We start from the raw sequence: 12,983 nt of genomic DNA on the forward strand, positions 1-12,983 counted from the left end.
TCATTTGGTTTAGCTAGGTAGTCATTATATGACAATTGCAATCCTTTTGCAACTTCTATATTATGGGATCATGCAATCCTTTTGCATGGCATATTTATCCCATCAACGCCTATTTGTTCCTAATGCTTCGGTGACCCTAAGTTCATGATTCCCAAATCAAGTCGTCCTACTTGTGTAAACATGTAAAATTAACATACAAGTGGTTAGGTGACCTTTATCCCACAAGCATGCGAATTTTACCTTAACCATATTAGTTAGCTCATAACGGTTAGGTGACCTTTATCCCATTATGAATTCCCTACTATGTTTAAGTGTCCCACAAAAGGATGGCGTTAAACTTGTTTACCTTATCGATTAAGGGATTTTAAGTTTTCGTTAATTCTAGTTTAAGAAAACATTTATGCCATACACCAACATGCATTTAGTGTATGGTTCATTTGAAATCCATTTTCAAGTCTTGTAATTTGCCAATTACTTGATATAAACCATTTTATATGTGATCCTTTTCTTGTTCTTAATAACCATTTATTTAGGTCTTTAGTTGCTTTTAATTTAACCAATTAAATTGTCGTCTTGCATGTTATTAATACGTCTAATTTAACCAATTAAATTGTCATTTTGCTTGTTGTTATCTTGTGATTAATTGTATCAACCAAACATACAATACAATAAACAAACAAATAACCACACATGCAAAACAAGTATGTTCACAATCTAGCCATTTTGGTGGGCATTTGTTTAGCCGAAAACAAATGTCACCGGGTTAAGGGGTAATAATACAAAGTAGGAGATTTCAAATCTCCCACTTAACCTTGCATCCATATGCTCCTTGTGTTCTTCAAGTCTTCATCATCTTGTATCTTCATTTTACAAAATATGTATCCTAATACATTTTTATCTAGAAAATGAAAATACAACCTATTCTATTTTACATACCAAATATAAAATAAATTACATAACCAAATGAATTATTACATGCCAAATGAATAAATATTATTACAAACCAATTGAATAAATATTAATCAACCATGCATGCAACCAAACACAAGGTCAAGGCTTAGATTGTGAACTTACAACATACAACAAAATTGACCAATTTGCAAGTTCCAAACCCACTTTTGGAACCCTTAAAATTCGGCCAAAATCATGAACCCACCCAAACCCGAATATTTTTACATTCTACTTTCATGCATGTACATAGAATGCAAAGTTGGTGGGTTTTAAAGACCATATATTAGAAGCATATTTCATTGACTTCGGCTCTAGATACCATTGATGGAATTCAACATTATAACATGTTCTTGATGTTAATATAATCACAAACCAATTTTACAATAGTTAATGAAAGCGGAAGCATGATGATCAAGAAAACAAGTTTATATGTTAAACCATATTAGTTGAATTCCATGTGGACCTCAAGTCATGAAAATATGCTTACAAATAATAGAAGAAGATAAGGAATATTCAATACCTCCTCAAGCTAGTTGAGGGTTGTTTGATGCAAGAATATGATGAACAAGAGTGTAAAACACAATCCTTTGATGCACCAACACCACCCTTTAGGTTAGTTAAGATTTAAACACTTAACTAACTAATTAATCCAAGCTCAAAACCCTTTTCTTTGCACTTGAAAAACTGGACAGCAGTAACTCAAAAGGTGATGAGAATGTAAGCTTCAAAAGCATGAAACCTCAAGAGATAATACCCCAAACTTGATACCAACACTTAGTACTTTTGTTAGGATTAATTGACACTTGAAAAACTAGCTTGAAAAAAAGAAAATGATCCTCTTTTTAACCTCTAAAGGTCACGGCATATACAGCAGCAGAATGCAGTATTTTTTCAGTTTTTTTACAAGCTTAAACTTTGTAGTTATCACTTGAAAGAATCATTCAAACTTTGGTTAAAGTGTAGCACAAGTTCATAAGGAGTTGTGTAGTATAAAAGGTAACAAAATAAGCATGTGTGGTCTTTCTTGGAGACCCAAAAAAACTGCCACACATTATCTTTATTAATAATACTTGTAAGTTTATAAAAATTTATAAACTTGTTATAAACTTATGTATTATTTTGTTACCTATACATTTTATAAAACCTTTTATAAAATATAACACAATATAATCATTTAAACCTATAAAAAATTATATATAAATTATCCAAATAATTTATCTCAAGTGATAATATTTTAGAAACCCGATTTTCTAAAATTCAAGTGTCGCGTATTTGTTTAATGAACCAATCGTTAAGATCAAATACGTATAAGGTGTTGGTAAGTTTGTTATTGGGTATGACCCGACTTGGATCATAACATGTTAGCCACATTAATTAAATATGTCTCTCGGGCATACGAAAAACTTACACATAGACACTCTATATGCAGTAATGATCGAGTTCTCTATACAGGGTTGAGGTTGATTCTATAATAATATATATAGTTTGAGTTGTGATCGAGTCTGAGACATGTACACGGGTCACGATACGTATTAATTAATTTGAATATTATATATTAAGCTATATATGAATTATTGGACTGTTAATTGTGGACTATCAACTGTGGACTACAAACATTGGACAATTAAAATGAATTAAACTACTAATTATAACATATGAAACTAAACAATTCTTCAAGTTTACCACTTGATTTCATCTTAAACCTCAATTGTATCTTGACGATTACAATCTGCGTTTAAACCTTTCATGATTCTTGAAAACACCTCAATCGAGAGGATGAACCAACCACACTTCATCTACAGAAAGAAAAGATTTATGCATACCGTTATGCACCTGAAAAACTCTCGGAAACTGAGTAAACGTTTAAAACATATCAGAATTAGCTCCTTTGGCGTTGTTATTACCGAAAATAACATTTCAATTCTTTTCAAATTAGTCAATTTTATCACAGCTCCAACAAATCAACTTCGACTTTTCAACCTTATTATAACCTTGATATATATGCGTGCTCTTTTATTGTTACCGGGGAACCTTTTATAGTCCATCATATTACCAGCAGACGTACCAGCAACCTCATTGCTCCTTGGATTAAATCTCTTCGACAAATCACTATATTTATCTATTGAAGTCTCATCATGTACTCATCCGCATCTTGTAACAAGAATTTCCATATCAATTACCGGGAATCAGCAAATCTGTATTGTGAGTCTCGCAAAGTTTTCACATCAACAGTTATATGTATCCATATAAAATTTATCTCTTAGAACTATGATCTTTCATTCTGAAATTCTAAAAAGCACCAGTCTGCGAATTAATGCTCTGAATTTTGAAAAGTTGAATGAAGCAACAAAAAAACTTTAAACGACCTCAGCAGCCAAAAGTTGATGATAAAGAATTGTATGTTGGCAAAGCTCAAAAAAAGTTTGAAACTGAAAAACTGATTGAGCAAACTACGAAGGAGTCTCTGAACAAATCACAAGGCCTAAACTTGTACATTAAGAATTCTGATGATTCTGTTTCTGATGAAATCTTTAGCGAATACCTTGCTTCTGATTCCAAACTCTTGCGGACAAATTTTCTTCACCATCCTTCGATATTAGAAATTCCAAGATATCATCGTATCTTTCATTATAAATATCCTCCATATTTCTGAAGATATTTTCATAACTATTCTTATATGAAATCATTAAATCTCTTCGTGCTATCAGTGTTACATCATATAGAAACTGTTAGTTTTTATATTCTGTAAACTTTCGAGCTTAAAATATGAATGTTATTGAAATAATGTTGGGAACTGATGCATGAGTTAGTATAATATAATGACACTTGATCAACGTGATTATATTACAGTAAGTCATGCTGAGTTTCTAAATGAAACATGATGATTCACAGATTATAACGTCATCATGTGTCATGTTACATAACTCTTTCATTCTGATTAACTTCTGAATATATCAAGAAAATATGTTCTTGATAGTTCTATTCTCAATGATTCTGGTAATTTGACAAATCAAATCGTGCGATCACGTTCTTTCTTGCTTAGAACATGGAGTTCATTCGAAACTCCATATTTACGAATTCTAGACCATTAATCGCTTTACTAGAGGTCGAGAAGAGAATAAAAAGGCAAAGAGCTCCAAAATATAAGAGAAAATATAAAGCCCAATAACAACACGGAGATTACAAACCGTGGATATTAATACGGATAGCAATATAAAGACACGGTATAATTAAGAATAGTATCACCCCAAGGTAATAGTAGAAGTAAACAGATTCTTCTGATGGAAGTTTGAAAAGAAGGATGACAGAAATGATAATTAGAAAAATATCAAGGATTAGAACTGGATTAAGCATTTTCACAATCTTTTGGATGTATGAACTAAGAAAGAAATTATAGGAATTGTGAGAATAATGGAACGGAAGAGCTTAACTTATAGTGAAAATATCAGACAGAGTAATCGAGGCAGATCACCGTATTTAATTATAGAGATATTAATTTCCTTACTTGCCGAAGAATCAAATCTTTTAGATTTCGAAGATTTTCTTTAAATCCCTTGAATTCCGGAATTCAACCCTGACTCTGTCAAAAGTTAAGATGAATCTTTACTTTCCTATTCCCCTCTTTGGTGATAGCTACATTCGTACTCTTCGAATAATCGAATTATTTTTATCCATATTACTCATTGATGATAAAACTCAATTTATCAACTCATATTCATCATGAAAACATTTTTATTGTTAGCCATGACCACCTCACTCAGATTTTGGGACGAAATTTCTTTAACGGGTAGGTACTGTGATGACCCGGGAATTTCCGACCAAATTTAAACTTAAATCTTATATAGTTTCGACACGATAAGCAAAGTCTATTAAACCGAGTCTCAAAATGTTGGAACTATTTATTATAAATACATTTGACCTTGACTATTCCCGACGATTCACGAATCATTGTTTGTAAATAAAAATATTTATATATATGAAAATAAATGTAAATGTATAAATAATAATTGAAAGAAATAAAATATAATAAGATCAAATATGTGAAATAAGATACAAATAATTAAGTGTAGTTTAAAGTAAATTTATATATAAATATATATGATTTCATAATTAGTTCATGTATATTATAGTTTATAAGTAATAATAAATCAATAAAAGTTATGATATAATATCATATGATTATTAAATATTACAAGTATAAATATAGTTGTTATAATAATATAGTTATTACCTTCAATATTAACATCAATACTAGTGTTATTAATATTATGTACGATATATATATATATATATATATATATATATATAAGTTGATATAGTATTATTATTATTACTAATATTATTATTATCATTAATAATATTAGTATCATTATAATTAGTATTATTATAATTATTATCATTAATAACATTATTGTTATAAGTTTTATAGTTATTATTACCATTATTAATAATAATAATAATACTATTATTGTTACTATTATATTATTATAAGCTCTTATTATTATTTGTTACAAAATAAAGTGTATTACTATTGCTGTTATATATTATTAGTTAATAATATTAATATTAATATTAATTGATATATAATACAAATACTAATATAAAAGAAAATGCGAGTTTATTCAGATATAAATAAAACTGATACAGATGTATACAGCTAATAACAAATATATATATATAAATGCGTAATAAATTGATTTCTATCCCTATCAGTTTTTTTTTTCTTTCTCTTTTCTGTTTACTCGTGACTATCTGTTGGATTAATTGAAGATACAAACAAGATTCGACCAATTTGTGATACGGCACTAACCTTTTAATCACATACTCAAATTCATCTTCTGGAAATAAAAGATAAAAGAACAGAATTTTTTTTTCTTTTTCTTAAAAAATACCGACGGTACTCTCTTGATATACTTTTTGGCAAAAATCAAAAATCGAACCAATTAGCAAAATCCAATAATGTAGAAGTGTTAGGAATCGTTCATGTAAGCGTTATCTAAAATCTCAACTTTCAATTCTTAGTATCGAACTCGAATTTTTGAGTCAAACTTTCAAAATAAAAGTCAACAGAATTTGTTCTTCGCAAAATACGAATTTTTTTTTATGTTTCTTGTAAAATTGATGATTCCTAAAGTTTATAGAAACGATTTTCAACCTATTTCATGTTATAACTTTTAGCTAAAACGATCTAGAATTTGAAATCACTAATTTGGGTTTTATTTTATTTATTTTTTTCCGAACAATCTGTTCTTCAAATAATTTTTATTATTTTTTTCTGTTAATTGTTACCACGATCCTAAGTTGTTTATCTGCTACCACAAATAATAAACAATGATACAAATGGTTGGTAGTCGATTCGATTTTTGAAGTTGGGGAAGAAGGTAGAAAGCAAATATTACGGGTTAAGTTTATATAGGTAGTAGATTATAACAGAAAAGTAAACAGCAGAGCCATGGTTTGGGAGTGTGTCACAAGAATGAGAGGTCGTGGGTTTGAACCTCGCTATGGGCTTTTTTTTAATAAAGACTTTTAAAGGTAGTTTGTTTATAATATTATCATTATTATGTTTATTATTATCATTGTTATCAATTCCAAGATTACTATTATTAGTTGAATAATTAACTATGTTTAATATAACTAGTATTAATAATATTATTATTATTATTATTGTTCATAGAAGTATTAGTATTGTTATTATTATTATTCTTATTATTCTTATTATTATTATTCTTATTATTTTTATTATTATTATTATTCATTTATTATAATTACAAGTATATTATAATTATTAGTGTTATTATTATCATTAGCATAATTATAAGTAGTGTAATCATTATTATTATTATTATTATTATTATTATTATTATTATTATTATTATTATTATTATTATTATTATTATTATTATTATTATTATTATTATTATTATTATTATTATTATTATTATTATTATTATTCATTTTTCTAAGTATTATTAATGTAATTATTATTGTTAAGGTTATCATTTAAGTATTATTATTATAGTTATCTTAGCAAGATTAATAAAAATGGTATTAATAAAATTTATAGAATTATTATTGTTATCATTAACATAAGTATTAACATTATCATTGTTAACATTGTTAATATGAGTATGACTGGCTGTAAATTTTTATTATAAAGTAATACTATTACCATTATTACTAAAAGTATCATTATTTTAAACCTATGATTGTATTAAAACTAGTACGATCATTATTATTATTGTTAAAATTATTAAGTATCATTATCATTACTACCATTAACATTATTATTAACATTTTTTTACAGTCATTATTAATATCATTATCATTGATAGAATTATTAACATTATTATCTTTACTAGTAATAATAAATATTATCATTATTATCATTATTACCACTATTAATATTATTTTGATGTTATTATAACTACTATTATTAATATATAAATGATATATATACATATTAAAAATATATTTAATACATATAACATAACAAAAATTAAATTTTTTTATATCTATATATAACAAAATAAATATATGAGACATATATATATTATTAATATAAAAAGGATATAACTAATAAATTATTATATATATATATTAGTTCGATTACAAATATATATTTTAATACATATATGAATGATATAGGTTCATGAATCCAAGGCCAACCCTGCATTGTTCAATGTCGTCATATGTATTTTTACTACAAAATACAGTATTGTGAGTTTCATTTGCCTTTTTACCCTTTATATTTTTGGGCTAAGAATACATGCCCAATTTTTATAAATATTTTACGAAATAGACACAAGTAATCGAAACTACATTATATGGTTGAATGATCGAAGCCGAATATGCCCCTTTTGCTTGGTAACCTAAGAATTAGTAAACCGATCTACTAATTGACGCGAATCCTAAAGATATATCTATTGGGCCTAACGAACTCCATCCAAAGTACCGGATGCTTTAGTACTTCGAATTCGTTTTTATCATGTCCGAAGGATTTCCCGAAATGATAGGGGATATTCTTATATACATCTTGTTAATGTCGGTTACCAGGTGTTCAATCCATATGAATGATATTTTTGTCTCTATGCATGGGACGTTTATTTATGAGAACTGAAAATGAAAATCTTGTGATCTATTAAAATGATGGAAATGATTATTTATGTTAAACTAATGAACTCACCAACCTTTTGGTTGACACTTTAAAGCATGTTTATTCTCAGGTATGAAAGAAATCTTCCGCTGTGCATTTGCTCATATTAGAGATATTACTTGGAGTCATTCATGACATATTTCAAAAGACGTTGCATTCGAGTCGTCGAGTTCATCAAGATTATTATTAAGTCAATTATAGTTGGATATATTATGAAATGTTATGCATGCCATCAATTGTCGATGTAATGAAAGTTTGTCTTTTAAAAAACGAATGCAATGTTTGTAAAATGTATCATATAGAGGTCAAGTACCTCGCGATGAAACCAAATGTAATGTATTCGTCCAGATGGATTAGGACGGGTCGTTAGACTTCCACCCAGGGTGGCGCCCTCCTTCTCGTCTCTCGTTCGGTCCTCCAGTGAAATATTTGTAGACGGAGGAGTGTGTTTATATTTGTGGTACTTTTTGCTATTAAACTTATTCATTGAATTAATTAAATAATATAATAAGTCCCAATTTTTTATATAAGAAAATGTGTCATTGTTATTAACTAGTTGTGGAGCCCTCGCTTTGCGCCGGGGGCTCCGTTTTGAATGCGAGTTTAAAAAAAAAGTCTTGATCTATTTTGTAAAAAAGAATTTTTTTCGACATCTAACATTGAAGGGTTGTTCCTTTTGTGAAAGTTGCTTCTTTTAGCGTTCGGGTTTTATTTTAAAAAAAAAAATTAGTTGATCTATTTTGTAAAAAAGAATGTTTTTGGACATCTTTTGGTAGCATTGAAGGGTTGTTCCTTTTACGAAAGTTGCGTCTTTTATCGTTAGAGAAAAAAAATTAGCACAGTAGTGGCCTATGTGAGTCCTACTGTTTGAGCGCGGTGTACAAGTCGGTAAAGCGTGGTGGGTGTTATTATTTAGTATTTTTGGTGTTAGTGATGAGATTAATAATAATTTATAATATATGTATAAAGTGGGGGTTCGATTTGTATTTTAATAAAAGTAAATGGGTTAAGTTTGTGGGGTTCGATTTGTATTTTAATAAAAGTAAAGGGGTTAAGTTTGTGGGATTCGATATGTATTTTAATAAAAGTAAAGGGGTTAAGTTTGTGAAAATTGAAAAAACAAATAGTATAAAGTGAGGGTTCGATTTGTATTTTAGTAAAAGTAAAGGGGTTAAATTTGTAAAAATTGAAAAAGCGAATAGTACTATTCCTAAGATTTTGTCTAACGGTTACAGTGGGAATGGTAATGGTAATGGTAATGGTTAGTCCTGCATTGCATTAAGGAGTGCCCTAATTGAGACAGACAAGAGCGCCTAAAATATAAAATCCAAAATTTGGGGACAGAAAGATTATATTTTATCGGGGCAAAAACCCATCAGAACCCACTTTTGTTTCGCTGTACGATCTCAACACCACCTTGCTAGTGAATTTGCTTCTTCGTCTCCAGAATTCAGCGGTCAGTCTAGTTGTTAGTTTGTTTTTCAATGTTTATATATATGCATACGTATATCTGTATACATGTTTTGATTTAATTTAATTTTAGGCTGATGTATGAAATTACCATACGCTAGGGTTTCAAGTTATTTTGCTCGTTCATGATAAAGTTTCGTAGCTGATTGTTAAAATTTGAATAGTTCTTATGTTAAGATGAACACAAAGTGTTTGATACAGTATAATTTGTCCATTAGTGTATTGATAGCTATCGATAGATAACTTATTGTTGCTGATTTCAGAAGGAATCAGAACTCAGAAGACATATATAACACTGTAACAGTTGCAATCAAGGTTGTAAATTTCGCTATTCGGGGATTAATCGGCCGAGACTTTGGAAGGATTAATCGCCAATTCGGGGATTAATCGGATTGTATTGTATACATTTAAATATTAAATTTTAAAAATTATATGTGTAACTATAGAAAAAAACCATAACAACAACAACAACAACAATACCCAATACCACATGAGTGGTGTATGGGGAGGTGAGATGTAGACAATCCTTCCCCTATCCGAGAATAAAGACAAGTCGTTTCTCCACCCAGAGTGAAACACTCTCAAGAGTAGAGAAAGTCATCCCTCTCTTTATTCGACGAATAAAGAGATTGCTTCCGAGAGGACTGAAAGGACCCGTTCATATACATTATAAACGATTCACAATAGTTGATTACATTGCGAGGTATTTGACCTCTATATGATACATTTTACAAACATTGCATTCGTTTTTAAAAGACAAACTTTCTTTACATCGAAAATTGACAGGCATGCATACCATTTCATAATATCCACTATCCAACTATAAATTGATTTAATAATAATCTTTGATGAACTCAATGACTCGAATGCAACGTTCTTCGAAATATGCTATGAAAGACTCCAAGTAATATCTTTAAAATGAGCAAATGCACAGCGGAAGATTTCTTTAACACCTGAGAATAAACATGCTTTAAAGTGTCAACCAAAAGGTTGGTGAGTTCATTAGTTTATCATAATCATTTATTTCTATCATTTTAATAGACCACACGAATTTCATTTTCAGTTCTCATAAATATACGTCCCATGCATAGAGACAAAAATAATCATTCATATGGTGAACACCTGGTAACCGACATTAACTAGATACATATAAGAATATCCCCTATCATTCCGGGATCCTCCTTCGGACATGATATAAATTTCGAAGTACTAAAGCATCCGGTACTTTGGATGGGGTTTGTTAGGCCCAATAGATCTATCTTTAGGATTCGCGTCAATTAGGGTGTCTGTTCCCTAATTCTTAGATTACCAGACTTAATAAAAAGGGGAATATTCGATTTCGATAATTCAACCATAGAATGTAGTTTCACGTACTTGTGTCTATTTCGTAAAACATTTATAAAAGTTGCGCATGTATTCTCAGCCCAAAAATATAAAGGGTAAAAAGGCAAATGAAACTCACCATACTGTATTTCGTAGTAAAAATACATATAACGTCATTGAACAAGTGCAAGGTTGGCCTCGGATTCACGAACCTAAATTAATTATATATATTTATATGTTAGTCAATATTTGTCTAACAAATTAGGTCAAGTCATAGTGTACCACAATCCTAATGCTCGAGACTAATATGCAAAAGTCAACAAAAGTAAATTTGACTCAAAATAATTTCCAAAAATCTATACATGATTAATATATAGTTTAAATATCGTCGTTTTATATTTTTAAATATTTTTAAAAGATTTATTAGAGTAAATAATATAATTTATTTATTAATAAATAAAATTTTATATTAAATTTATATAATAAAATATACTTTTATATATATTAAGTAATAAAATTTATAGGGTTCATTTAATATCATAAAGATAATATGATAGGTATTATTAAAGTAAGTTATTACACGTAGTAAAATATGTTTGTATCACATATTTATTTGATAAAATAATATCTATAATGATAGTAAGTGAAAGTTGTATTATTTTGTAATAATAATTATTATTATAAAAATATCAATATTTATAATTACTAAGATGACATTATGATAAAACGATAATTCTAATTATGATAACTTTAATATTTACGATAATTTTTAATATTATCTTTAAAATAATAATTCTATTTAAAATAATAATAATAATGATATTTTATAGTAACAATGACATTTCTATTAAAATGATAATTTTTGTTAAAATGATAGTTTTAATACTAACGATACTTTTAATAATAATAGTAATGATAAAAATAATAAGAACGATAATTTTATCTAAATTAATATCTTATAATATTTTAATTTCATCATGATACTCTTACTCATTATTTCCTAATCATTTCGTTTAATAGCTTTTAATCGTCTTTTATATCGTGTTCATAATAATGATAATAATAGTAATCAAAATATTTAGGTGTTACAATTATTTGTTTTAATTACACTAATATTAATAATGATAGTTACTATAATATTATTAACGATAATACTAATAATTATCTTAATGATACTATAGTAATAATAATAATAACAATAACAATAACCATTTTTAAATAATGATATATATATATTAATAATGATAATAATAATAATACTAATAATAATAATAATAATAATAATAATAATAATGATAATTGGATAATAATAATAATACTAATTATAACTTTAACGATAATAACGATAGTAATAAAAAAACAATTTTTAATGATAAATCACTTTTATTGATAAAGATAATAATAATGATAATAATAAGATAAAACTAGAACGACGATAAAAACGACGATAATAATAATCATTTTTAATAAAAATATTGAAAATTCAATTGATTATAACTTCTAATCCGTTCATCGAAACCATTCGATATCTAAAGGAAAAGTTCTTAATTTTTCGCTAGCTTTCCAAGGACATGCATATCTTATACCTTATCTCAACCGCAAGTGTAACTAATTCAAGATTCAACCTAACCTGTCTAAGGGCAATATCAAAAGTACAAGCATGCATAATCCTAAATACTCGAGCACTAGTCAGGGATACACTATTAGTATATAAAAGTTAAATTATGAGTACTCACGTATCAATATTGAGATTCAATATTGCAGGAAAGGTACGTAGACGCAACGGAAATGATAAACACTATATTGACCTCACGAGCATACCCATGAACCATACTCAATCACCTCCATAGCTATAACTCATAATTTCCTTAATCCTATCCTACTCGAAAAACAATTTCGAAATCACTCGGACAACACTCCGTCGTAATATTTTATGTATACTAATAATATCTTGAAATAATACGGAGTAAATATATATATGTAAATCGATTAAGAGAGTTTAGAGAAAAATATTTTCAAGTTTCTATGAAATAATGAAACCTATTGAATTCTATTTATAATAGATTTTTGAATTATTAAAGTG

This window comes from Rutidosis leptorrhynchoides, chromosome 6 (assembly GCF_046630445.1).
Source record: "Rutidosis leptorrhynchoides isolate AG116_Rl617_1_P2 chromosome 6, CSIRO_AGI_Rlap_v1, whole genome shotgun sequence".
Lineage (NCBI taxonomy): Eukaryota > Viridiplantae > Streptophyta > Magnoliopsida > Asterales > Asteraceae > Rutidosis > Rutidosis leptorrhynchoides.